The following is a 6,405-nucleotide window of genomic DNA, read 5'->3' as shown; positions in this document are numbered from 1 at the left end:
AAATTAGAATATTCCCTGACTTGCAGCCGCGAGCGGCGGTCGTGAGAGCCACGCGGCATGACGTCAATGGGGGTCTTGTAGAAAGATGGCAATTTGTGCGAATAGCTGCTCGATAAAAGGTAAGTTTTCTATAAATCTTGTCGTTCCAAAATAAATATAAATGCGTCAAAAACCTGGTATCATCGAGAAAACTTTTATTATACGGAGCTTTAGTGGCACCAACTGTCCTAGGCCCACAAAACCGTCAGCTCTATCTGCTATCGCGAACAGCCGCCAGAAGAAGCCGACGGCGGGTAGGGGGGGGGCAGAGCCGGGCGAAGATGACCGGACCCGGATGAGACCTTTCCTCCTTTCACCATATTATTCGCGCTGCGCCAGCACGTGGTCACGCCCTCGCTCATGCTTGAGGGCATGGGCCTCAAACTATTGCTCAAACACGTGGCCCGCGGGAAACCGGCTACGAGTCGGGTCCCAGTGTTTTAAAGGGGTTATGACACAACAATTAAACGGATAGATTACTCTTGAAATGGAGTGCTCATAGGCCATTTAGTATATACACCAAAGTACGCGATTTTTAGAGTTCTGGTAATTGCAATATTCAATTTACGAATTTTTACCATTTTCATCTTGCGACCAGGCAACACTGCCCAAGTTAGTCACACCATGGTGTCCATAAACCACGTGACCATGAACGCTCTCTCATTCTAGGCGCCCCCATGATCGCCCAAGCTCTCCTTGCCACGGTACGATCAAAACCGCTCACGCAACTCGGTAACCCGAAAGTTATTCTCGCTCTCGCCCCCGGCCCGTTGACCTTCCACCGTGCATGCACCTGCGAGATATTTCCGGACGACGGTGACCACGACGAGTTCGTCCGTAGCTCGCCGTCACTGGAGCTGGTCGCCAGCGGGTCGAAGTCAAAATGAACAGCTTCCATCATCTCTTGATAGCAATCACTCTCATCGCTGCTGCGATCAATGTCGAGGCGAGCGATGCCGCAGACGTAATCGTCCTGGACCGCATGCTCGAAACGTGGAAGGTAAACGAGGAAGCTGACGCTCGAGACGCCAAAAGAGCCAAGTCTGTGAGTGCGTGCAAGGAGTGCGCTAGAGGCTGGCTACGTAGCCAGCCTCCAGCTCCGCCCGGACCTGCCCCTCCGAGGGACCCGCATATAAATCGATTTATCCACGAAACTATCACGCCATTTTCAAAACAAATTTAGCGGGAATATAGAAATGTACAATGGGTCCTAGCAGTATAGTTATCAAATATTTTATTTTTGGCGTGTCATCACCCCTTTAAAGGGCAACTCCGCTCAATTCCGAAATATTTAGGCTTCCATGTGATTCAAATTCACAAAGCACTACTAAACAACTCTACGTCTTCGGATTCGCGAAATGTGGAATATTTTTTGTGTAATCCTAATTTAAACATCAGCAGATACCGAAACCGAAACTTCGGTTGCGTCAGGCAACATTGGTCTCGGGTCGTCAGAGTCATGGCACGTCACGTCGAACCACGTGGTCTTGTGACGTTCGGGAGGGAGCGAGAAACAGAACACGCGACGCGGGCAGGTCGCTTCGCATGGCGTGGACGGTGATGGCCCGGGGAAAAACGGGAAGGGGAGAAGACGAAAGAGGAGAAGGGGGGCGGAGAAACAGACCGATAAGCGCGCAGGGCGTGTTACGGTGATCACGTGAACGCCCGGTCAGCCAACACAGGGAGGAGAAACTCATGATGTCATCGGTCAATTTCGCTCTAGAAGTAAAAACAAGCAAAACGTGAGAATGACGTAAGCATGCCTCTGACGTAGTGGTTCAACGCTGGCCGCTCCAACTCCGTGGCATTGACTGCGCTGATGATTGCGCCTCGCGCCGCCCGCTAGAGTTGGCAGATTTTGGCGACTTGGCTCGCTTGAAGGTTTACTGGCCAGTTTATTAAATATATAAACGGAATTAGATCGTAATATTTGACATGGGGTCTTCCTATATGATACTGAAGAGGGCTACATAGTTTTCTAAATATCAAAAATGAAGCGGAGTTGCCCTTTAAGCGCTAGAAATGGCATGCGCCCTTGTGATCTCATCTCGCCGATTCATTTTCCCTCGAAAATTGGCCCTGCTCTTTTAACGTGTTCACATAGTTTACATTTATCTGTATTCATTTGCCCTTTGTTTCTCATAAAGTTTTTGCTTCCCAGCTTTTTGTAACATACAACAATTCCGCTACTAGACTGCAAGCGGAAGCTATTCGTTGAAGGACGCATTTTGGCTGCGCAAACTCGATCAGCAGGAGTAACTGGCAAAAATAAAGCTACGAGCTCGGGATTCTCGCCCTGGTGTAGGCCTTTAGCGACCATGAGTGGATGTCTGAAAAAATAAACAAAAACATGCTCTCCTGCCGCAATACACGCAGTAGTTGACGGTAGTACTGCCGGCTGACTCAACTGCTATTTAAGTAACAGAAAAAAGATATGGCAGTTGATCATTTACCGAAGTAGAACAAAAGAGAGCTCTAGGCTGATTTTGGAGTAGCCATAACTATTCTAACAGCTCATTCACACTGGAAGCGGATCCGCGTTCGCAAAGCGGTTGCGAACGCGGTTGTATAAAGATCCAGTGCAATTGCACGCGCACTCAATGTCATCGAGTGCGCGTGCAATTGTACTGGATCTTTATACCACCGCGTTCGCAACCGCTTTGCGAACGCGGATCCGCTTCCAGTGTGAATGAGCGGTGAGAATGCGAACCACTTCACAACGGCAGCCACGAGCGAGAGTTCGATGTTCCGTACAGCCCGCAGCCCAAAGATGCAGAATGGCAACCTCCCGTTTTGTCGTCTGCTAGCGGAGTCGGCGCGTGCCCTCTCTCTCGTTTTACCCCGCCGAACCTGCAGAATTTCCCGGATGTATAAAGAGGGCGCTGCTGTCGAACAAAATGGTGCCGCCCAGATAGTGCTAAATAGAATGGTCTATTGACACAACCACAACGCTGACAACGCCCACAAGGGCAAAAGCTCATAACCACGCCTGCCTTACTACTCCACGAACGCGGGAAATCTTTTCTTTCTGTTTTTGTTTGCGCCGGATATCCCATGACGCATCGCGCTCTCTGTTCGCTTCTTTTTGAGCGCTTGCTTGAGTGCACCGTTTGGAACGAAAAATATACACCAACTCATGTTTGGATGGATGGATGGATGAATACGGCTGAGCCCTTTGGATCGGGCGGTAGCTTACGCCACCTAGCCATTTTGTGTTACCATTTAAGCTTAGAATATTTAAATGTGAAATCTATATTCACTCCGCAGTACAAAGGAAGTGAGGCTATGAAACCCCCTTGCCATCAGCGAATAAGAAAATACCTAGTTTTCTCTCGATTTCTGCCACCATTCACTTAATCTTTGCTTGGTAATCTCACAGTCTTGAAATCCACTCTCCCTTCGCTGTTTCTAAAACCCAATGACTTTATTAAATCTATGTTGTCTTCGGTAGGCATAGGGTGATGCCCTTTAGGCATAGGGTCGTTGCCCTTTAGAGTGGAGTATCAAGTGCTCAGCCGTCTCGTCCTCCTCTCCACAAGCAGTGCACACTGTATCCATTTCCTGGTACCTCACTCTGTATGTTCTGGTTCGCAGAACACCCGTCCTCGCCTCAAACAGCAATGAGCTTCCCCTAGAATTGTCATAAATGCTTTCTTTGATAATAGGGAGTTTTAGAATAACGTACGCAATTTTAACGCACGCTAGCGCTAAATTTATCGCTTGTATTAGCGCACGCGACGCAAGAGAGTTTTAGAATAGCGTTTCTCCGCCGCGACGCAAAAGCCCAAGCAGCTCGCGCTTGCAACGCCACCAAGATACAGTCACAATTTTTATTTCACACACGAAAAGCTGTATCTTTAGAAAAAAATAACTGTTTTTTGGTTCAGAATACTATTTTAGAATTGTTTAAACATGAGAATGCGACGCGAGCGGTTGACAAGTCGTGTCCGCTTGCGTCGCCTCGGCAAGAGAGGTCTCGCGTACTGACCTTCGCACATCGTACCTTCGCCGAAAAATGTTCGCGCATCGCAAGCATCAAGTTGCCGGGGGTCGTTGCCAAACCACGTACAATGTCGTCCCGCATTGAAGATCGCAGTCGCGAGGATGCCGCCAACATAATCCTGGAAGCCGCCATTTTTTTAACTGTGCTCGTCTTGGCTTTAGCCAACTTCTCATCACGAATCCTCCTTGGAGAAGCGCAAAGGCTCTTTGCGTATGCACGCTATTTCCGAAAGATGGGGCACGCTAAAATTGCGCACGCAAAGCGCAAAACCTGGTTTGCGTTCGGAGCATGCGCAGTGGCGACGACGCTATTCTTTGCGTACGCAAAGCTTTAGCGTGCGCTATTCTAAAACTCCCTAATAACTCTTTTGTTTAGTCTATAGCTTTCCAGAGCCGTCTTTGTCTGCATTCCCTCTAGCCACCGATCTCTTTCTGTGGCCTTAACTTTCTTTTTAACTGAGACTTGCTCTTCCGTATCTTCGCTATAGCCCATAAACTTTCCTCTTAATTTCCTAGTGCGCTGTCTCCACTTTGTGTAAATAGCTGAAAACCTTTCGTGCCCATTTCTCCCCATACATTTGCCTCAACCTATCCTCAAATTCTATCTTGCTCACCGCTTCCCTGCTCTCAAATGACGCCCATCCCATGTCTCCTTGTACTCCCTGGTTTGGCGTTTTGCAATGTGCCCCCAAAGCCAGTCTACCTACTCCGCGCTGTTTTATTTCTAGTCTCGCATGCACTTCGGATTTCATGCATAGCACTGCCTTTCCAAAAGTCAAGCCAGGCACCATGACCCCTTTCCAAATCTCTCTCACCACCTCGTACCTGTTGTAATTCCAAAGTGCTCTATTTTTCATTACAGCTGCATTTGTGTTGCCCTTACCAATTATATACTTTTCATGCTCTCTGAGATATTCTGCACCATCACATATCCATACTCCTAGATACTTGTATTTACTAGCTCTCTCAACTGTAATATTCTGTATCTTCAGCCTCTCAACTTCATCCTCGTTAAAAATCATGACTGCTGATTTTTCGCTACTGAATTCTAAACCTAATTCCTCTCCTTCCCTACCACAGATGCTCATTAATTCCTGCAACTCTGTCCTGTTGTTAGTCATTAGTACGATATCATCCGCATACATCAATCCCGGTAAGGATTGCTGAATTTTTTGGCCTAGCTTACTGTAAGAAAGGTTTAATCCAAGCCCACTCTTCTCTATATCCTCCAATCCTCTCAGATACAACATAAACAGCAAAGGCGATAACGGGCACCCCTGTCTAAGGCCTCGTCTTATCTCTATTTTCCTGTCGCCTTTCCTTCCCATGTTATCATCACCTTGTTATCTTTGTAAATGTTCCTTAATAGTGCTGTTAGTCCTTCATCTAGGTTTAAGTTCTCCATTATGTCCCACAGGTTTCTTTGGTTCACATTGTCATAGGCACCCTTGATATCCAGAAATGCCAGGCAGAGCTGTCTGTTTTCTTTTTGCGCTATTTCTATACAGTGTGTTAGAGAAAATAAATTGCCCTCCAACCTTCTTTGTTTCCGAAAACCGTTCTGTAACTCGCCCAGTATGCCCTCGCAATCTACCCATTCCTTCAGTCTGTTCTTTATAATCTGCATTACCAACCTGTAAATAACCGGTGTCACGGTTATAGGACGATAATTCCTAATATCAGACTTATCTCCCTTTCCCTTATATATCATATTCGTCCTACTAAGTCTCCATTCATCTGGAATATTTCCTTTTGTTATCATGGTACTCACTACCTCCCTTAGTTTTGCCTTAGATTTAGGACCCAAATTCTTCACCAGCTTGATAGGGATACCATCTGTGCCTGTCGACGTGCCACTAGGGACTCTTCGTTCCGCCTTTTCCTATTCTCTTTGTCCAAAATCCGCGATGTCACAAACTGGACTGCTACTTCCTTCGGTTCTCCTATCTTCCACATGTACCCGTTCCCGAAATTTCTCCTCCATCACTGCTCTTATATATTGTATCGCATCATCTGCCTCTAATTGATCTCCCTGATGCGAGAGTATGAACCTCTGTCTAGCTTGCGTTGTTTCACCGAGTGAGTTCAAGTGCTCCCAAAACTTCTTGGCAGCGTTTCTATCTTTCTTACTTACATTACTCATCCATTCCTCACCTTTTCTCTAAATTTTCGCATTGATCAAACTAGATGCCTCTCGGCGACATGTTATAAAATTGTCCCATTTTCTTTTTACTTCCGTTTCGGACTCTCCAATACAGCTTGGAATACCTGTGTTCTCTAGAGGCTTCCTGACGTTTTTGTATCGCTTGCTTCACTTCTTTATCCCACCAGCTTTTTGGTCTATGTCCTTGCTTCCCCTTTCGT

The sequence above is a fragment of the Ixodes scapularis genome, unplaced genomic scaffold (genome assembly GCF_016920785.2).
Source record: "Ixodes scapularis isolate PalLabHiFi unplaced genomic scaffold, ASM1692078v2 PGA_scaffold18__7_contigs__length_3171195, whole genome shotgun sequence".
Taxonomy (NCBI): domain Eukaryota; kingdom Metazoa; phylum Arthropoda; class Arachnida; order Ixodida; family Ixodidae; genus Ixodes; species Ixodes scapularis.
The sequence above is the reverse complement of the archived record's forward strand: the minus strand, read 5'-3'. Positions refer to the sequence as shown.